Here is a 22527-nt window from a genome sequence, read left to right on the forward strand (position 1 = left end):
ATAAACTATGAGAGAGATATAGGTTTTATGAACAAATTTATTTTTATTTTGTCATATGAAGAAATATTCAATATATAAATTGTATATCATGATGAGTTATACAAATTTATAGTTGAAAACATTTTCATTTAAATTAATTTACTGCTTTAAAATGTGATTTTTAAATTGTTTTTGCCTAGTGTTGGAAAAAACACTCGGCAAAGAGCTCTTTGCCGAGTGTTGTATTTGTGACACTCGGCAAAGAAACTTTTTGCCGAGTGTCAAAAATAAAACACTCGGCAAAGAGCTTTATCGCTGAGTGTTTTCTTTTACCGAGGGTTTTTTGTGTGGCACTCGGCAAACAGCTTCTTTGTCGAGTGCCGAAAAAAACACTCGACAAAGAATATGGCACTCGGCAAAGAGTCAAATTCCGGTAGTGGTGGAGCCCTTCGTCACCACCGGTTGGTGACACGAACTCGACGGCGATGATGATATATCTTCAAGATGAAAGAACTCTAAAGAACATAAATGTAAGATGAAAGAGAGAGGAGAAACATCTCCAAGATTCATGAAGCAAAACATGATGCAAGATCAGATGGATGTATACCCTTTAGCGCATGTGAATGGTCTATTTATGTATATGTCACCCATTTATGTTGCGAAAATGGATTTTAAAAAAATTGAGCTCTATGTCAGTGCGCACACAGAATTATTTAAGATCAAATATAGAAGCAGTGGAAGTGGAGCATGCAAGAAGAGGTTACCAGGCGATGCTCTTGACAGCCAGAAGACGTAAAAACTTGGATGTTTTTGGGTGATCTTTCAAGGATCGAGACAGCCCCTCTGTCTCTCTCTATCTCACTTTCCTCCGCTGACAAGGAAGAGCCTTCACACAGTAGTCAGTAGAGTAGACGCAGAGCAGAGAACAGGTCAGAAAGAAGCTAGAAAAGGCCGGCAGCTCACCACAAAGGCATGTCAGAAGCAGAGGCGAGCGAGCGAGCTACATGCTCACTGCCGTAACTAGCAGCTTCGCGTTATTTCGTTCAGACACAGCCGCCGCCGACGCTGGACGAACACCGGATGTTTGGGTACGTTGCTTCATCCTTGTCTTCTTCCCAAGCTATTATTATTATATAACTAAGTGAGTGTCCGTGCGTTGCAACGGGAACATGTAATACCGTTAAAGGAAAGGAGCAGAGGGGAGGGTGTATCGGCTGGACAGGGAAGAAGAGCACGGATCTGGGGACGACGACAGCGGTGGCGGCGTGCAAGGGAGAGTGTGGCGCGAGGGTCGGGGGGCAACGAACGTGAGCTACGATGTTAGACCGGTCAGCCAACAACACACGCATGCGAGAGGCAGAGAACAACATTATATGAATAGTGATTAATACGATAAAATACATTGATATGCAAACTCCCTTTTTTGATCACTAACCAATCATGTAGTCAACAACAACAGGCAACATTTTATCACTAACCATTCGTAGTCTGATAATACAGTCAAATTGCAAAAAGTTCATGACATACTTTATTTCATGACATAAGAACCCTCAGTCCATCAAGCTTGCGTATAGCTCTCTCCTCAGCGACATACCTCTTGTACCTCTGGAACTTGAGTTGGGTGATACCCTGGTGCTTGGGCTTGCCATAGACAATACACTTGGGCAAAGGCCTCTTCCTACCACCATGCCTCACACGGACAAGGTACATAACATAACCCTAAAGATGAATTACCACAACACAACATCAAATAAAATCATGACATAGGTACTCAAACTTGTCGGGGACCATAATTAGGGGTACCCTCAAGACTCCTAATTCTCAGCTGGTAACCCCCATCAGCATAAAGCTGCTAAGGCCTGATGGGTACGATTAAGTCAGGGATCGGTCCATTCGAGCGACTTGATCACGCCTCGCCCGAGCCTAGCCTCGGACAAGGGCAGCCGACCCCGGAGGATTTCCGTCTCGCCCGAGGCCCCCCTCCGACGGCGAACATATTTACGGCTCGCCCGAGGCCCTGCCTTCGCTAAGAAGCAACCCTGACTAAATTGCCGCACCGACCGACCAAATCGCGGGAGCATTTAACGCAAAGGTGGCCTGACACCTTTATCCTGACGCGCGCACCCCGGCAGAGCCGAAGTGACCGCCGTCACTTCGCCGCTCCACTGACCGGCCTGACAGAAGGACAACGCCGCCTGCTCCACTCCGACTGCAGTGCCACTTGACAGAGTGAGACTGACAAGCAGTCAGGCCCTGCCAAAGGCACCATAGGGAACTCCGCTCCGCCCGACCCAGGGCTCGGACTCGGGCTAAGCCCCGGAAGACGGCGAACTCCGCTCCGCCCGACCCAGGGCTCGAACTCGGGCTAAGTCCCGGAAGATGGCGAACTCCGCTCCGCCCGACCCCAGGGCTCAGACTCGGGCTAAGCCCCGGAAGACGGCGAACTCCGCTCCGCCCGACCCAGGGCTCGGACTCGGGCTCAGCCCCAGAAGACGACGAACTCCGCTCCGCCCGACCCAGGGCTCGGACTCGAGCTCAGCCCCAAAAGACGACGAACTCCGCTTCAACCGACCCCAGGGCTCGGACTCCGCCCTGGCCTCAGCCGACGACCTCCGCCTCGCCCGACCCAGGGGCTCGGACTCGGCCTCGGTCACGGAAGACAGGCTCAACCTCGGCTTCGGAGGAGCCTCCACATCGCCCAACCTAGGGCGCAGGCCAGCCACGTCAACAGGAAGCGCCATCATCACCCTACCCCGAGCTGACTCGGGCCGCAGGGAACAAGACCGGTGTCCCATCTGGCTAGCTCCGCTAGATAGGCAATGATGGCGCCCTGCATGCTCTGTGACGACGGCGGCTCTCAGCCCCCTTACGGAAGCAAGAGGACGTCAGCAAGGACCCAACCGCTCCGACAGCTGTCCCTCCGCCAGACTCCATTGCTCCTCCGACGGCCACGACATCACACCAGCTGGGTGCCAAAATCTCTCCGACTGCCACGACGGCATGTACTTAGGGCGCTAGCTCTCCCCCGCTAGACACGTAGCACTCTGCTACACCCCCATTGTACGCCTGGATCCTCTCCTTAAGCCTATAAAAGGAAGGACCAGGGCCCTCTTAGAGAAGGTTGGCCGTGCGGGGACGAGGACGAGACAGGCGCTCTCTTGGGGCCGCTCGCTTCCCTCTCCCGCGTGGACGCTTGTAACCCCCTACTGCAAGCGCACCCGACCTGGGCGCGGGACGAACACGAAGGCCGCGGGATTCCCACCTCTCTCACGCCGGACTCCGGCCGCCTCGCTTCTCCCCCTTCGCGCTCGCCCTCGCGCTCGACCCATCTGGGCTGGGGCACGCGGCGACACTCACTCGTCGGCCCGAGGGACCCCCGGTCTCGAAACGCCGACAGTTGGCGCGCCAGGTAGGGGCCTGCTGCGTGTTGACGAACAGCTTCCCGTCAAGCTCCAGATGAGCAGTCTCCAGCAACCTCTCCAACCCGGGACGGTGCTCCGTTTCGGGAGTCTTGAGTTCATGTCCCTCGACGGCAGCTACGACATGATGCTCCTTCCACCGCCGCGCGACAACGACAATGGCGGCCGACAGCCCGCCCGCCGGCGGCGGAATCGACGACGTCTTCCCCGCGTGGCGGAAGAACAATCTTCGAGCTCGTCCCGCCTTCTTCCCCGTCGGCGGAGGGGAAGGCAGGGCAACCAAGGCCAAGCAGGAGGCAGCGCCTCGTCGGCTGTCGAGCGAGTCGACAGCGTCGGCACCCCAACGAGGGGCGCACCGGGTATCGACTTCGCGCCTGAGACGAAGACGAGCGCCGTCTCCCCGCGACACGCCAATCCCGAGCAAGCGGACGACGCCAGCGTGCTCGCGGAGAGCCTGCAGGACGTCGCCCTCGTACCTGAGACGACGGTGCAGTCAGCCCCCGACGTGACTTTATCGCCGCTCGTCGACCAAGAGGTACCGACCGATTCCCATCCCACGTCATTTGGATTCAGCCTCAACCCGCCTAGCGACCTCGCTTTGGTGGGCGCTCTCGTAGGGGCGAGTCCAAACCCTCTAGGGTTTCGCATGCGGTCGCCTTGGGACCGGCTGACGGACGTCTCGACCTACGGGCCTCTGGGTCCGAGGAAGACGACGAGCCCAGCATCTGTTGGGATTTCTCTGGACTTGGCAACCCCAATGCCATGCGGGACTTCATGACCGCATGTGACTACTGCCTCTCCGACTGTTCCGACGGTAGCCGCAGCCTCGACGACGAGGACTGTGGCCCAAGCAGCGAATGTTTCCACGTCGATCTAGGGGGTCCCTCCGAAGGCAATCATCTCGGCATGCCGGAGGACGGTGATCTCCCTAGACCGGTGCCCCGCGTTGACATCCCACGGGAGCTAGCTGTGGTCCCCGTTCCGGCGGGGGGTCACGACCCACAGCTCGAGCAAATCCGCGGGGTGCAGGTCAGGCTCGACGAGGGAGCAGGAGTGCTTGAGCCGATCCGTCGGGACGTCGGGCAGGCATGGGCGGGCCAACCCGCGGCCGGAGAAATACGTCATCTGCCCTAGGGTTTCCAGCACCGCGTCACCGACGACGCCAGGGCCAGGCTGCCACCCGCATCTAGTGGAGTCGGCCAGAACCTGGCTGCAGCAGCGGTGCTTCTCTGCGCGATGCCGGAGCCATCCACCACCGAGGGACGGCGAATCCAGGGGGAGCTCAAGAATCTCCTGGAAGGCGCCGCGATCCGATGGGCCGAGAGCTCTGCCTCCCGAAGGCAGGGATACCCCTCGGAACCTCATGCCGCGACTTCCCGATTCATGCGGGAAGCCTCGGTCTACACCGGGCGCACGCGCAACACCGCGCCTGCAGCCCCGGGCCGCCTCGGCAACAAGCACCATCATCGTGGCCGTCGGGCCCACCTTGACGAGAGGGTGCGCCGAGGCTACCACCCCAAGCGTGGGGGATGCTATGACAGCGAGGAGGATCGGAGTCCCTCGCCCGAGCCACCCGGTCCGCAGGCCTTCAGCCGGGCCATCCGACGGGCACCGTTCCCGACCCGGTTCCGACCCCCGACTACTATCGCAAAGTACTCGGGGGAGACGAGACCGGAACTGTGGCTCGCGGACTACCGTCTGGCCTGCCAACGGGGTGGAACGGACGACGACAACCTCATCATCCGCAACCTCCCCCTGTTCCTCTCCGACACCGCTCGCGCCTGGTTGGAGCACTTGCCTCCGGGGCAGATCTCCAACTGGGACGACCTAGTCCAAGCTTTCGCCAGCAATTTCTAGGGCACGTACGTGCGCCCCGGGAATTCCTGGGACCTCCGAAGCTGCCGGCAGCATCCGGGAGAGTCCCTCCGGGACTACATCCGGCGATTCTCGAAGCAGCACACCGAGCTGCCCAACATCACCGACTCGAATGTCATCGGCGCGTTCCTCGCCGGCACCACCTGCCGCGACCTGGTGAGCAAGTTGGGTCGCAAGACCCCCACCAGGGCGAGCGAGCTGATGGACATCGCTACCAAGTTCGCCTCTGGCCAGGAGGCGGTCGAGGCCATCTTCCGAAAGGACAAGCAGCCCCAGGGCCGCCCATCGGAAGATGCTCCCAAGGCGTCTACTCAGCACGGCGCCAAGAAGAAAGGCAAGAAGAAGTCGCAAGCGAAACGCGACGCCGCCAACGCGGACCTTGTCGCCGTCGCCGAGTACAAGAACCCTCGGAAGCCCCCCGAAGGTGCCAACCTCTTCGACAAGATGCTCAAGGAGTCGTGCCCCTATCATCAGGGGCCCGTCAAGCACACCCTTGAGGAGTGCGTCATGCTTCGGCGCCACTTCCACAGGGTCGAGCCACCCGCGGAGGGTGGCAGGGCCCGCGACGATGACAAGAAGGAAGATCACCAAGCAGGAGAGTTCCCCGAGGTCCGCGACTGCTTCATGATCTACGGCGGGCAGGCGGCGAATGCCTCGGCTCGGCACCGCAAACAAGAGCGCCGGGAGGTCTGCTCGGTGAAGGTGGCGGCGCCAGTCTACCTAGACTGGTCCGACAAGCCCATCACCTTCGGCCAAGTCGACCACCCCGACCACGTGCCGAGCCCGGGGAAACACCCGCTCGTCGTCGACCCCGTCATCGGCGATGTCAGGCTCACCAAGGTCCTTATGGACGGAGGCAGCAGCCTCAACATCATCTACGCCGAGACCCTCGGGCTCCTGCGCGTCGATCTGTCCTCCGTCCGAGCAGGCGCTGCGCCCTTCCACGGGATCATACCCGGGAAGCGCGTCCAGCCCCTCGGACGACTCGACCTTCCCGTCTGCTTCGGAACGCCCTCCAACTTCCGAAGGGAGACCCTGACGTTCGAGGTGGTCGGGTTCCGAGGAACCTACCACGCGGTACTGGGAAGGCCATGCTACGCGAAGTTCATGGCCGTCCCCAACTACACCTACCTGAAGCTCAAGATGCCGGGCCCCAACGGGGTCATCACCGTCGGCCCCACGTACAAACACACGTTCGAATGCGACGTGGAGTGCGTGGATTACGCCGAGGCCCTCGCCGAGTCCGAGGCCCTCATCGCCGACTTGGAAAACCTCTCTAAGGAGGTGCCGGACGTGAAACGTCATGCCGGCAACTTCGAGCCAGTGGAGACGGTTAAGGCCACCCCCCTCGACTCCAGCGGCGACACCTCCAAGCAGATCCGGATCGGCTCCGGGCTCGACCCCAAATAGGAAGCAGTGCTCGTCGACTTTCTCCACGCAAACGCCGACGTCTTCGCGTGGAGTCCCTCGGACATGCCTGGCATACCGAGGGATGTCGCCGAGCACTCGCTGGATATTCGGGCCGGAGCCCGACCCGTCAAGCAGCCTCTGCGTCGATTCGACGAGGAGAAGCGCGGAGCGATAGGCGAGGAGATCCACAAGCTGGCCGGCGGTCGAGGCGAGGTCTACGGCAACGCTTGGAACATCCGATAGCTACGTCGCTTCTACCCTTAAGATGTTTTCAAGCTGTTCGTATACCTTGCTCCCACACAAGTCTCAGTCGTCAAGGAAGGGTCAGCCTCGCCTCGGCAGAGCCCGACCCTCCCTCGGGGGCTACAAAGGGGGGAGCCCCTCTGCGTCAAGATTGGGTGCACCTCTCCGCATCCAAAATTTTCGGTCAAAAAGGCTTTTGCGTTCTCCCGGCTACGTCAGAAGCAGGGTCCTAAGGAGCGAACGTGGGCGCATGTAAGTGGCAAGGCCGACTGAGCCGAGGAATTCCTATGCCTCCTGGTTAAGGACACCTCACTCATCACCCGCCACGAAAAATGACCCCTACTCGGGAAGCCACCCTGTTATTGACAGGCAAAGCCAGACACGCAAAATAAAAGGAAGAGGAGTACGACTTCATGCAATGGAAACAAAGTGTGCAGGCCTCAGCGGCCGTAGAAAGACACACGCGCATCCAACAGAAACTGTTCCAACGGAGTTAGGCGTTGCCTTGGGAAGGAGCCGCGCCTTCAGCTCCGTCCCCGCCTTCGGTAAAGTCCATCTCGGCTTCCGGCGACGGCGCAGGGGGGAGGATCTCCGCCTCAAAGGTGGTCGCCAGCACTGCGCTCGGACCCGCGGCGACCGCGTCGAGCCGCTGGACTTCTGCCAGGGCAGCTTCGTCTTCGTCAGGAAGACAATACCCCTCACTAACCCGCTCCAGGTCCACAACGTAGTGGGAAGCGAGCACGGCGAAGGCCCGCCTGACGCCGTGGTGTAGCGCCTCGCGGAGTATGCCGCGCACGTGATCACCCAAGGCTTGAAGGCGACTTTGAGGGGAGCTTCCTGAGGGGACGTCGCCGGAGCCAAGGATCCGATAAACGTCCGAGACGGCTTCGGACATGGCCGCGTGGTCGGCCTCCCTCTGCTCGGCCGCCCCGGCAAGCGCCTCGGCAAGCGCCTTGGCGGACTCATCAAGGGTGGACTCGAGCTCTGCGAACAGCCAGAAGAAAGATCTCAAACACAAGCAGAGGAAACAAATAGGAACGAGAACCAAGGATGGCCAAGGCGTACCTCCGGCTCGGGCACGCTGCTCCGAGGCCGCGACCTGGGCTACGGCTAGGTTGGCCGCAAGGGTTTCAGCCCGGCTTTCGGCCTCGGCAGCCCGGCCCCGAGAATGGTCCCGCTCCTCGACGACCCGGTCGAACTCCGACCGCTGCCGTTGCGCTTCTGCGCGCGCCGCGGCCGCCTCCGCTCGCGCCGCTGCCGCCTCGGCTCTCAGGTCAGTGCAGAGCAACTGGAGGTCCGCTACCTCGGCACCCTGCTGAGAAAGGCGCGCAGTAGCCCCAGCGAGCGAGGTCCTCAGGGATCGCAGCGAGCCCCAGACGTCGACCTCTCGACGGATGAACGACGACTTGGCGGCGCTCCGATCCATCAGATCCTGAGGGAAGGAAGCGGGGCGTCACGAAGAACGCCTCGGTCACAGAAGAGAAAAGGTATGCCTGAAACCGTTACCTGGAGGATTTTGGGGACGTCCCTGCAGAAAACCTCCAGCGACGACTGGAGCGACCCCACTGTTGCTTCAGCACATTCGCAGAGCTCATCCCAGGACTGGTCCTCCCGTTCATCGTCGAGAACGAAGACGGGGTCCGAGGCCTCACGGGTCCGGAACCGGAGCAACTGGCGTCGGCCCTCGGAGCTCTGCCGCATAGCGACGAGGCTGCCGCCCAGCGGGACGGATCGCGCCTCCACGCCCCCCTCCCCCGAGGCACCAAGCGCCGACGCATCAACCGTCTCGACGTCGGCAGCAATCGGTCGCTCTCCGACTGGGACGGCGGCGACTTCGGTAGCGGCAGGCGCCGGCATGGCCGGCACGTCCGGTGGGCTCGGGACCACGTCAGCGTCAGCCGCCTCCCCTATCACGGTGGCCGCCTTGGCAGAAGAGCCAGCCTCGGGAACCTGCTCCACGGCGACCGGTGCCACCCGAGCCCCCTGCGGTGGAACGCCTTGCGGGAGGGTCGGCTGAACGGCAAGGCCCGGAGTGGCGCTGGCCGCACAGGCCGGCGTCGTCTTAAGGGCCTTCCAGGGTGCCAGGTCGGTCAGGCCATGGCTTCGCTTGCTGAGGGAAAAAGAAAAATCATGGCCGGGACATATGAATGGAAAGCCAAGACGAAGACATTCCGAGATACTTACCCGCTCCGGGCCATGATCCACCATGCCTGGGGGGAAGTCTCTTGGATCCCGGCCCCCGAAACCGCCGCTGAGGTCCGCTTCGCCGGCAACTTCGGCACCACCCTTGCTTTGGACGCCCGAGGGGCAGATTGCCCAGGCACTGTCACGGTGACCTGAGGGTCGCCTCCCTGCGCTGCCGGCACGAGCAGCGGCTCTCGGGGAGCAGACGCCCTGGCTTGGCCCCCCGGGGTCACCTCAGCTCCTCCAGCCGAGGGGTCAGGTGCCCTCTCGGGTTGCCCCCGCCCCTCGGGCCGGGACCCCGACGCCCCGACTCCGAGGACTTACGGCGTCAGCCCGCTCGGGGGCTGGCTTGACGGTTCCTGGCCAAACCCCAAGTCGGGGCTGAGGCCAAGGCGGGCGGCCATGTCGTCCTCCTCGTCATCATCTTCGTCATCGTCGTCGTCGTCGGGCGTTTCCGGCGACGGTTTCCTCGGGAGCCCCTCCCTCTCCTGCCGGCGACGGAGCTTTTCCAAGGCGTCTCGAGCCCGCCTCCGCTCGCGGGCCCGGGCCTTCTCCGCGTCCTTCTTCTTCTTCTCCTCCGCGGCGACCCGCCGCGCTGCTCGGTCCATCGCGTCCTGCGGGACCTGTGGCAGGGAAGGCTTGTGCCACCCCACCTCCTGAAGAAGGGGGGAAAACCCCCGGTCGTAAGAACCAGGAGCAACCCGATGTATGAAGAAGGAAGGAGCGGGCACTCACCAGAGTCACGCACCCTCGGTCGGGGCGCATCAAAAGCTGGGAGAAGGCGTGGGGGTCTGGCTTCCCCAACGCGACGGACACCCGCCATTGGAGGGCGTCGAAGGGAAGAGGATCAGCGGACATCCGCGAGCCCTCCCAGTCCGCCTCCGGGGTCATCTCCCAAAGCGACAGCCGTCGCTCCGCCAAGGGAAGCACCCTCCGACGGTGGATGGCGGCAATCACTCCCGCAGCGGTGAGTCCCCCCTTCTGCAACGCCTCTAAGGCCTGGAGAAGGGGTTCGAGGTTCTTCTGTCTCTCGTGCGGGGTCCCGTGGCGCCAAGCGTCGGTGGCAGTGGTGACTACTCGTTGGGAGAACGGCGAGAGCAACTCGCCGTCATTCCGGAGGTAGAACCACCGGCGCTGCCACCCCTTGTTCGAGGACGCGAGGATGGCAAGAATATACAGCGACGCCCGCGACTGCCTCAGCAGGAGGGTGCAGCCGCCGGCCCGCACCACTGCGTGGACTTTCCTCTCCCCCGTCGGCGAGGCAAAAAGCTCCGCGAAAAAGAGATGGGTCCACAAATCCCAATGGGGGGCGATCCCCAAGTATCCCTCGCACACCGCTACGAAGATGGCGGCCTGCGAGATGGAGTTGGGGGTGAGGTTGTGCAACTCCACCCCATAGTGGTACAGGATCGCCCGCATAAAGCGGCCCGCTGGCACACCGAATCCCCGCTCGTGGAAGGAGACGAAGCTCACGATGTACCCCGGCGGTGGGGACGGAGCGGCTCCGCCCACGGGAGGAATCCATTCCGGTCGCTGCTCATCGGTGAGAGGGCGAAGCAAACCCTCGCCGACCAGATCCTCCAGATCACTCGCCGTCACCGTGGAAAAAGGCCATGGATCGCGCGGCGGGATGATGGTCACCCGGTCAGCCATCGCCGAGCGGAAGGGATGGCGGCGCAAGGGGCAGGAAGGGCGGTTTCCTCTTCTCTGGCTAAGTCTCTCGGGTTGCGAAAACCTAAGAGGGAGGCAGGAAGCGGAGCAAAGAACCGTCACCAAACCCTCTCCCAGGTATATAAAGACCGAGGCGAGACCGGTTCCAACGTTCCGCCCGGACCGGACGCGGGATTCAAAAACGCGAAGCGAAACAGCCGTTCCTCGAACGGCTCGCGCACGCGCAACGGCTGCCCCGCCAACCACTCGCCCCGTCGCATTAACTCCGCGGCGGGACAGGCGGCGCTTCTGGCAAGAGAAGCAGGCGACGCTTCGCCTTCGCCGTAATAACCGCACCAAAAAAGGTACGCCGCGTCGTTCGATTTCGTATCCTTTTCCTTTTTTTCCTCTTTCTCTCTCTCTTGCAACAGGGACCGGGAAAGGGGGATACCCCGAAAAGGATCCTTCCCCGTGAAGGAATCAGGCTCCGAGCCTCCCTACTGATCAGAGGTTCGAAGGCTGGCCCCCCGAAGGGTTCGACAGCCGCCTCAGATCGCGTGGGCCCTACACCCACTACTGGTCAGAGGTTCGAAGGCCAGCCCCCCGAAGGGTTCCACGGCCGCCTCAGGCTACTCGGGCTCCACGCCCATTACTGATCAGGGGTTCGAAGGCTGGCCCCCGAAGGGTTCACAGCCGCCTCAGACGCCGAGCGAGGGATGACCATGGGTACGTTTGATACATAACCAAGGCTCGGGCTGCGCTCCCGAGGTACCCTAGGACATTTCCGAGACCAGCGGGAGCGATCTTGTAACGGAATCCCATCAGAGGGAGGCATCGAGCCCTCGGACCCCGTCGCTAGGGGACCGGGTCCGGCAGATCACCCGCAGGTACTTTTGGGCGTGCCTCTGGGCCCCTAGCCGACCCCTAACGAACGGGGCACGGACGTCCACTCGGATTACCCGCTTGCAGCTCACCGGAGACACCATGTTCGGCGCCCATCGAGGGCAACATGGCGCTTCCCCCCCCCCCCCTCCTTGTGGAAAGGCGACGCATGGGCGTATGTAAAAAAGCCGAGTCTGTCCCTGATCGTCCTCTCGCCCTGTGCAGAGGCTCGGGGGCTGCTCTCGCAAACCCGGCTCCGGCCGATCCGTTGACAGCGTCAACATACCAGCCCGAGAACTTGGGACCCGACCGTACACCCGGGCTACGACCAGCTCGCATGAGGGAACAACTAGACCAGCCGAAGCATTGCGCGAGGCATTAAGACCTCGAAGGAGTGAAACCACTCCTCCGAGGCCTCGGGGGCTACACCCGGCGGGTGCGCTTGCGCGCACCCACCGGAACAAAATGCAACCGAGAAAGGCTGGTCCCTTGCAAAAAAGTGCGACGAAAGCCTCCAAGCGAGTGCTAGCACTCCCTTTGAGGCTCGGGGGCTACTGTCGGGGACCATAATTAGGGGTACCCTCAAGACTCCTAATTCTCAGCTGGTAACCCCCATCAGCATAAAGCTGCTAAGGCCTGATGGGTACGATTAAGTCAGGGATCGGTCCATTCGAGCGACTTGATCACGCCTCGCCCGAGCCTAGCCTCGGACAAGGGCAGCCGACCCCGGAGGATTTCCGTCTCACCCGAGGCCCCCCCTCCGACGGCGAACATATTTACGGCTCGCCCGAGGCCCTGCCTTCGCTAAGAAGCAACCCTGACTAAATCGCCGCACCGACCGACCAAATCGCAGGAGCATTTAACGCAAAGGTGGCCTGACACCTTTATCCTGACGCGCGCCCCCCGGCAGAGCCGAAGTGACCGTCGTCACTTCGCCGCTCCACTGACCAGCCTGACAGAAGGACAGCGCCGCCTGCTCCACTCCGACTGCAGTGCCACTTGATAGAGTGAGACTGACAAGCAGTCGGGCCCTGCCAAAGGCACCATAGGGAACTCCGCTCCGCCCGACCCAGGGCTCGGACTCGGGCTAAGCCCCGGAAGACGGCGAACTCCGCTCCGCCCGACCCAGGGCTCGGACTCGGGCTAAGTCCCGGAAGACGGCGAACTCCGCTCCGCCCGACCCCAGGGCTCGGACTCGGGCTAAGCCCCGGAAGACGGCGAACTCCGCTCCGCCCGACCCAGGGCTCGGACTCGGGCTCAGCCCCAGAAGACGACGAACTCCGCTCCGCCCGACCCAGGGCTCGGACTCGGGCTCAGCCCTAGAAGACGACGAACTCCGCTTCAACCGACCCCAGGGCTCGGACTCCGCCCTGGCCTCAGCCGACGACCTCCGCCTCGCCCGACCCAGGGGCTCGGACTCGGCCTCGGTCACGGAAGACAGGCTCGACCTCGGCTTCGGAGGAGCCTCCACATCGCCCAACCTAGGGCGCAGGCCAGCCACGTCAACAGGAAGCGCCATCATCACCCTACCCTGAGCTGACTCGAGCCGCAGGGAACAAGACCGGTGTCCCATCTGGCTAGCTCCGCCAGATAGGCAATGATGGCGCCTCGCATGCTCTGTGACGACGGCGGCTCTCAGCCCCCTTACGGAAGCAAGAGGACGTCAGCAAGGACCCAACCGCTCCGACAGCTGTCCCTCCGTCAGGCTCCATCGCTCCTCCGACGGCCACGACATCACACCAGCTGGGTGCCAAAATTCTCCGGCTGCCACGACGGCATGTACTTAGGGCGCTAGCTCTCCCCCGCTAGACACGTAGCACTCCGCTACACCCCCATTGTACGCCTGGATCCTCTCCTTACACCTATAAAAGGAAGGACCAGGGCCCTCTTAGAGAAGGTTGGCCGCGCGGGGACGAGGACGAGACAGGCGCTCTCTTGGGGCCGCTCGCTTCCCTCTCCCGCGTGGACGCTTGTAACCCCCTACTGCAAGCGCACCCGACCTGGGCGCGGGACGAACACGAAGGCCGCGGGATTCCCACCTCTCTCACGCCGGACTCCGGCCGCCTCGCTTCTCCCCCCTTCGCGCTCGCCCTCGCGCTCGACCCATCTGGGCTGGGGCACGCGGCGACACTCACTCGTCGGCCCGAGGGACCCCCCGGTCTCGAAACGCCGACAAAACTGCAATAATAAAATAAAGTAAACAAGCCTAACATAGCATACTACGTGTCTAATGCTAAAAAAGCATACACCAAAAAATTCTTCCAGATTATACAAGATTTAGGCTATTTTAGATTGATAACTTTTGCTACGCTTCTAGATATAGTAAAGTTACGAACCTGGAGATACCAAAACATGTTATAGTTTGGCACGGAGGGAGTAAGTAACAAGAAAAGGCATACAAATCAGACAGTTGCATAATTGCAACAAGACCCTGGAGTGAGAAAACAGGCTAGACTAACACAAATTACTTCCTCCAGACAACATGCATGTTGTGTATCCAAATATCAAGGAAATTTTAGAACATAGATAGCATGCATGTTGCATAAAGCCATAAACTTTATTAGCTTTCAATCAACATTTTTTTGATGCGAAATAAATACATGATCACAAAATCAACCACATACTCGGTTATATTGCTTTAGTAAGCGCATATAAACATGATTGCTGGCAAAGTGATATAATGAGGAGCGAGCATGAGTGATATACTGAGGAAGCAGTACTATCATCATTGTCCTTACTCGTTACTCACACATCCTTCGTAGAGTAGCCTTGTTATTCTATATCTCTTTTTTCTTTGCAAAGTGAGTAGCCTTGTTATTTTTTGGTTAGTGGCAGAGTGTGTTTGACTCTATCTGCATGTATGTGTGACTGTTAGTTGAATTATGCTTGTTTCAGTAAGCATCTATATTCTTTTTGTAGTAGTCTGACCACAATGACAGATATATTTCAGGGTTGAAACCATCACGATATACACAAAATGGCAGTCAGCCTTTGCCGTTCATCCGATGTTTTCTTTCTCGAGGGTACGCCAAGGAGCTTGCACATACCCGCATCGGTGACTCTCTTTTTAGGTCCGTGTGTTGCAAGTATAAAAATTAAGTCAAACCAAATGATGGAAAATGGGAAGGGAATTTGGCAGGAAACTGTACACAATTAAAGAAGCGAGTTGTTTCTCATCTTAAGCAGATTAATAAAAAAGCTCTCCTGTGTGGAATGATCTACTGAAGATTAGGCATATATATCTAAAAGGCAGAGCTACTGCAGTAGGTATTAGGTAATGGCAGAGCTACCGGTTTTTGGAAGAATAAGTGCCACCTATCAGATCATGGAGAGAGAACATGTGGCTTTATTTTTTGTCTAAGAAAATAATAAATGTATTTGGCTAAGACATTACTATAGGTGGCACGTATATTATAGAGTAGCAGCACAAGAGAGAAGGTTCATGAGCATAAAACTAAGGTTTATAGAGTAGCAGCACAAGAGAGAAGATTCATGAGCACAAAACTAAGGTATCCAGAACTTACTGTCAAGAGAGTTTTTAGCTCTATCCCTCCTTACTTCAGTCTCGACAAGGTCACACCAGTAACTTCATTCAATCCTAAATGAACTATCAAGAACACAAACTCTGTTAGTAGACATATTGTATCGCTACACCTCATATCTTAACAAAAAAGTAAAGAACTAAATAAAGGAGCATTGCAGAAATATGTTACAGAACCATATCAAGGAGCATGATAGAATTAACCAAACCTTTTTTTTTCTTTTTTCCTTTTCACAGCAAAATTGGTTGGTTGAAGAAAAAGTACCATTTAATCAAGTGGATCAAGATTACTAAACCCAAAGAGAAAGGGCGTTTAGGGGTCAAAGATTTGAGAAGAATGAATATTAGTCTCCTTTGCAAGTGGCGATGGAAAATGGGAAAGGAATTTGGTAGGAAACTGTACACAATTAAAGAAGCGAGTTGTTTCTCATCTTAAGCAGAATAATAAAAAAAAGCTCTCCTGTGTGGAATGATCTACTGAAGATTAGGCATATATATCTAAAAGGCAGAGCTACTGCAGTAGGTATTAGGTAATGACAGAGCTACCAGTTTTTGGAAGAATAAGTGCCACCTATCAGATCATGGAGAGAGAACATGTGGCTTTATTTTTTGTCTAACAAAATTCCCATGGAACTGTGATCTCTGAATGTTGGCAGAATCCTTAGCTCTTTTAATTGTTGAGATCAGAGTTCAGAATATTTGAAAACCTCACAAGCTTTGTAGCTACATCACCATCAACTTGTGTGGAAATAGCAGAATATACTCATGATCGAAGAAGCAGATAAGCATGATGACATACTCATGATCGACGTAGCTGCATCACCATCACCTTGTGTCATGTCCATGCTCTGGCCTTTTATCTTAACGAACAACAAGATGGTTCGTTACACTTGTTATCATCCTCTAGATGTTCGACTTCAACATATTTATCAAACGATGAATAAATGTCATGACAACCTTTGACGTGAAAAGAAACTAAAACCAAACCGATGGACAAAGATATGACCAGATTCACTAAGCACATATCATCTAGTAATCAACATCAAAAGTGGAAATGAGTAGGACAAACCCCTATTAGCAGCAAATCAACAACTCGAAGCTACAGAACATTTTTCATTACAAGTTCTCTACCTATACACACTACTGATAAATTAGATATTTTCTTGGTTTTGCGCCCCTGTTCAGCATATCTGATGAGATTAGATGGAAGGATAATATGTGCAATATTTTCTTGGTGGTTTGTTTTGGGCAGACATCTGTAAATCAGATATTTTCTTTATGATGTTAAAATTAACTTATGATCAATTTGGATAAGGGCAACATAGCAAGGTCTTGTTATGTTCCATCAAATTCAATATTTAGAACAAGAATAAAATCAGATTCTCTAGACTATGCATCTAAATTGTGTCGAGAAATACATGCATGAAATAGATGAAAGCCACCTACTCAAAAAAACAAAGACAAAACACACAACGATTAAGCAAGATTGGTGTTTGGTATGTACTCACATGTAGGTGATTGGCATGAGTAATACTGCTAGTGGTGTGTGGTGGTCCTTGGTGTCACCGAGGACGAGGCAACAGTGCTCACCACGAATCCCATCTATCAGGAGATGGCGAAGAGATCGTTATTGCCGCCATTGCTATCCACGTCCCCCATCAGCCGTGTCGCCAGTGTCTCACGCCTCTTGTCTCATGAAGGATAGCATGCAGACTTTCAAGAACATAGGTACATCTTTTGACCAACAATAATTCAAACTGTGAGAAAAGATTGTTTTCTCTCAAAAAGAAATCACATTAATAATTGTTCCAAGTTATTCCACAATTTTGTAATCAAATTTCATCCCTCTTTTGCTCTTTCTATTGTTAACTTGTGATTTTGGCATTGTATTATCCTCATTCTCTTGTATTGGATGTGGATATGGCTCAAGGGTACTTGCTAGTGTATGAGTGTACACCTAGAAATCGTTGATGTCCAACAAACAACGTTTCTCTCATGCATTCCATGAAATACATTGCGGGCGTCCTTAACCAGTCGACACTTGGCATACATACTTGTGCACGTCTTTGGCCATCAGCCCGTGCAGCGAGCTTTGCACGTAGTTGATGGGGATCTATGTCACCATCTCTTGCTTGAGCCCATTGTCCTTAAACACGGAGAGCAACCGCTGGAAGATGTCGACCCCGAGCGTGGCAGCTGGCTTGCCCACCAATTGTTCGACGAGTCGAGGTCGACGAGCACCACCGTGAGCTTCAGTTGCACGCACTGGTCCAACTTGGATAGCCTCCAGGTGAGCTGCTCCTTGCACAGTAAGATGCATACCGTTGCATTAGCCATCTAGCAACATAACTCCGTAAGGATGCCTTAGAATGCGAGGAACGGGTTGGATTCCATCATCGCAGAAGAAGGGTTCGTCTTGCCGAGCACGATAGCTCTAGCGTGTTGTAGCTTCACTTCTTAGGCATAAAAAAGATATTCTGCAAAGGTAAAACATAAGCTCAAGATAGGGAAAATCATAGAAAATTGTGCAATAATAACAGACAAAATCAATCAGGGCAATAATAGCTAGCCTTGGACCTATACAGGCAGATCTGTTGGAGTCGAAAGGACAACCAAAAGTTTGGGACAAAAAATGTCGATTAGGATACCAAAAATAATGTTTAGGATATGATGTTTTCTACAGTACCCTGTGATTCTTCCTGGCAATGGAACCTTGTTAGAATGCTTGAAATGGTAGTAACTAACTAATTATGCATATATATGCAAGATTGGTATCATACAATAAAGACATGAAAATAAATCTGATGATGTGCCATTGTTGTCCTAGAGAAACAATTCGGGGCAAAAACCATCTGCCTCTCTAGGTGTAAAGTATCAATGGAGCCCCTTGAAGGAGCTTCCTTCTGTCTTGGTGGATGTTGGCAGACCACCCTCCATGAGAAGAAGTCATAGGTAACCGCCCACCAGAGTGCTTTGAGCCTCATTGTAGCGAGACCAAGTGACTAGGTAAAGGTCAGCAATGATGAAGAGCCCCCCAATAACATTGAAACGAATAAAAATACTGTTGTAAACAAGAATGTATAAAAATACTATAATTCTATATTGCCATAATGCTTGCATATCCTTACAAATTCTTCCAATAATACACACAATAATTTTTTACAAAATGAAGCACACAGTAAAGATTTAACAGATTGCAAAGCAAAATTGCCCTCACACATCCAAGGAAGGAATTAGCAGCATTAGCTCTCAAGCCTGGCAGGGCGAAAGCTCTTTGGCGGCAACTAAGAACGTAGAGAAACAAGCCTTGATTTCATCATCATTTGCAATCAAAATCTGACAAACAATGAATGGAACACTTAGGGAAGAAAAAAGGTTACACAGAAATATTAATGGTTCATATATCCAAGGAATTAACAGCAGTAGCTCTCAAGTCTGGTAGGGCAAAAGCTATTGGAGGGCTACTGAAAATGTTGAGAAACAAACCTATACACAATGCAAACTAATTAAAAATAGTCTACGTGCAGGAAAAATGTAATCACACTAACCGACATTGTGGACACATAGAAGCGGTCCCCAGGATCCTATCAACATGTGAAATATTGGAACAACTTTGTTCCGGCATAATCATAACATCTCTGGTATGGCTAACAGAGACGTGGCATCAGGCCCAAATTTCAAGACATTCAGTTCGTAAACTAAAATGTATTGAATAAGCTAACAAGTAATTTGCATAGATACGATTTAAATCACACTACAGCTGAATCCAACAACTACAGATGGTGTTGTATCCTAGACCAAATTGGTTATGATCGAGAGATAGACACATGAAGAAGAAAGAAGCAGCTGTTGTTTACAGTGACAAACGACACTTCCTATTGCTACGTCTTTAAATCATCATTGGAACTACAACTGCGCCTACATAATAAGATTACAAGTGAATGAACTTCGCATCATATTCATGTCTAAGTCTAATGCTGCAAACATCACATGAGAAAAACAAGTAGTGCACAGGAAACACATGTGAAACATGATCTCAACCATGAGAATGGAAATGGAAAACCATGAATACGAAGAAGAGTGAGATCGACCTAGATGCCTCTTGTGATGCACAGAACTCCGAACCACCTACAATATAGCGTGTGAAAAAATATAGAATAAGATGAAACCAAAAGCAGGGTAAATGCATGTAGTTCTTTGTGTGAATGCACACCTCGTTTATAGAGTTTGGTGTATCCACAATCTCTACAAAGGTTGGCCTTAGAGTAGGATCTTTCTGCCATCATCTCTATAGTAATTCAGCGAGCATAGGATGTGTATCAGCGGCAATAGTAAGCCTCAGATCCTGCATACAGAGGTATCGTATCTGCCAAATTAGGATTCAAACAGGAACTCCACAACACTTTCAGAAGAGTATTTTACTTCCCCACCAAGCACTAAAAAATACAAATGAGTTACAACTCAACATTCGCCTTCTATTTGGAACCTTTTCCTTTCAGCAAATTAAAGTGGTATGATAACAGCAAGATGTGCTACTGTTCTTTTTTCGACAAACCACAGTAACTTGTGTGTTAAACTGTGATACCTTTTGAACACCGGCAACTGCTACTTGAAGAGGTGTCATGACTTCATATGGAAGCTGAAACAAAAAAGGCCAACTCAACAATTAGCAAAACCACACTCCTGCTCTACCATTACACCGACGAAACAAAATGATGGTGAGAGAAAAATAACCTTTGCACTGGATTCTATTAACAAGATATCAAACTAAAAAGGAAGATATTTGCCAGGTTGGTACAGATTATTAATTCAGTATTGATTCCGTGTTATTTTTGTATTTTCTTTGATGCAACCAGTTTTGGGACATGATACACTTTGCCTGAGTAGGCTTTTTGTCAATCATAAAATGAATGTCCTTGAAATCCTACTGGCAAGTAAGCCTTTGTATGACATGTCTTATTATTCACACTAATTTGACTATGATAGTTGTAATGTTATATCCAAATGAACACATTCAGAAATGAACATGAAGGGAATGAAACAGCAATAGACCAGCAATGAGACCGTAATGCATATTCCCCATATATAGGTCCATCTAACAGATATCCATGTCTGGAACAGAGAATATGGATAGCTGGGTATGAATGCAGAATATGGTGCTCCATTCGAAAGGAAAAGTCGAATGCTTGCATTATAATAAGGATCTGTGAAGCACCACAGCAATGCAGAAACATCAACATAGTCCTAGTCTCCAGAGGTGACTGAGGCTAACAGAACTTGGGAGTATAGCAGCAGCCATACCAACAAAAATATTGAAACTTAAGCAACTGTAGATAAGTAACTAATTTATAAAGCAAGATGACCAAAGAACAAACCTCAGCAGTGCGTGCAGCCAGCAACCCGCCACCCTCCACAGTTCGCCCTCGTCGCTAGAAGTTGTGGTCGACCAACACTACGCACTTGATGCCCCGGCTCCGCGCTCGAGCGCCTGCCACGACACAGTGCGCTCTACACCGGCAGGACTGGGCATGGGTACTCCCGAGGTTGCCAAATTGACTTTATCCACATTAACTGCCTATTTAAAGTGGAAGAATATAAAGTTCTGATTAACATTTTTGAAAAACATACGAAGAAACTACCTTTGGAGAAGCACCTTCCACCAAATGAGAATGACGATCTTTTTCTGTATCTTCAGATAGATATTTGTCAAGTTCACCAAATACGACGAGTTGTCAAAATTTTATAAAAAAGTCAACAGCCTAATATATTTGTGAATGGAGGGAGCAAATGTTATGAGCATATGGTCAAACATGAGAAGAAACTGAGATAACAGCCCATGAAAGATCTTGATTCAGAAAAAGATTGTTGCAGGGTGCTCACTCAGTCAAATGATTACAAGTATGAGTGTTGGTGCTATATTCAATACAGCTACACAATGCAAGGTGATGCTACATTCAATATAGTATGGGTATTGGTGCTATCATTTAGGGTTTACCACTGTCAAGGTGGACACTGAGGTTGGATGATTAACTATTGAAGCACACTTCAAGAATCCATACCTTTCTTTATTCTTTAAGCAAGGTGGGGATAAGGTGACCATGATTCAATAATGAAAACATAATTTGAGAAATTGAGCACACTGTAGCTAGTACTTTGATGGATTGTAGAACTGGCATCAAAAGCAGATGAAACTGCAATTTCATGTATAAAAAATATCTCAACACACTCAACGAGCTAAATTTTGTACAGTGATAGAGCAGCTATTGAAAGTAAGAAGAGTAAGTTTACTTTAATATAATCAAAGAGTAAGAACATGAAACGTGCTTGTGGGAGGCAACATGGAGCTCCTCGTTCTTGGACCCTTTGAGGTTCTTGGATCCGAGCTTCACCAGGAAGGAGCGCCAGTGGAGCCTCTCCTCCACGGGAACCCCATGGAATCTACGCAAGAGAGACGGTAGATCTCGTCAAGGGGGGCGAATCGAGATCAGATCTCAGCGGAGTGGAGGGCAAGGGGAAAAGTACCGCTCGATAAGGATGTTTCCATCGGAGTTGGCGAAGAGCACGGCCAGTATCATCCTCTCTCCGACCTCTTCTTCGCCGATGGTGTCTGTGTGTGCCGGCTGGATCTTCAGCAGTAATGTAGACGCAAGATCACAAAAATCTAATACCAATTAGGGACATTGAAAAATGATGAACAAGTCAATTCCGAGCAATTAGTAAGTCCCAAAGGCCCAAGCACCAAGCGTAGGGCGGAGGCGACGACAGCCATGGAAGGAGGAGATGGCGGACAGAAACCCAGGCCTAACGAAATACCAACCGAACCAATGGAGGAGAGGGATGGCTAGTCTGTACTCACCTGGGGCAGATCATACTACGGCGACGCGGCTGCTCACAGAGGGAGCCGAAGGTGAAGCAGTGGTTAGGGCGTCTATCTGAATGTGTCCATGCGCCTGACCACAGTCCGGGTCCCCACAGTCCGGGTCCCCCATCGAAAACCGATCTCCCAGCCCCTGCCCTCTCGCCAAGGACAACCTCGCAGCAGCGCCCATCTAGCTCCGTGTCGCCATGCCTCGCTTGGGTTAGGGGGGCACAGTGCATCTCGCGGGCGAGATTGTCGAACGACAATCGTGAGCGGGGGCACAATGGGGCTGGGCAAGATTGGCAGGTGTGGCTGAGATCCACGAGCGTGGCCGGTGAGGGCATGACGGTGCCTGCACGTTCGTGTGGGCAAGATACGTGGGCGGGGGCAGGGACACGGTGGGGGCTGGGCAAGATCTACGGGCGTGGGCGAGATCTGCGAACATTGTCGGGCGAGCGAGGGAGAAATCATTTGTTGCAATGGAT

At 53.7% G+C, this 22527-nt stretch overlaps 2 non-coding genes and 1 pseudogene across 2 annotated transcripts; all 3 read right to left on the reverse strand.

The window, feature by feature from the left end:
* Positions 1 to 18392: 18392 nt before the first annotated feature.
* LOC111590990 (small nucleolar RNA SNORD14) lies at positions 18393 to 18510 on the reverse strand. Its single transcript, XR_004856756.1, has one exon. It is a non-coding gene; the product is annotated as a small nucleolar RNA SNORD14 (small nucleolar RNA).
* Positions 18511 to 18713: 203 nt separating this feature from the next.
* On the reverse strand, positions 18714 to 18854 carry LOC111591073 (uncharacterized; annotated as a pseudogene).
* Positions 18855 to 18910: 56 nt separating this feature from the next.
* Positions 18911 to 19090, reverse strand: LOC111591054 (small nucleolar RNA Z112). Its single transcript, XR_004856817.1, has one exon. It is a non-coding gene; the product is annotated as a small nucleolar RNA Z112 (small nucleolar RNA).
* Between the last annotated feature and the right edge of the window lie 3437 nt (positions 19091 to 22527).

Source organism: Zea mays, chromosome 2 (assembly GCF_902167145.1).
Source record: "Zea mays cultivar B73 chromosome 2, Zm-B73-REFERENCE-NAM-5.0, whole genome shotgun sequence".
NCBI classification, from domain to species: domain Eukaryota; kingdom Viridiplantae; phylum Streptophyta; class Magnoliopsida; order Poales; family Poaceae; genus Zea; species Zea mays.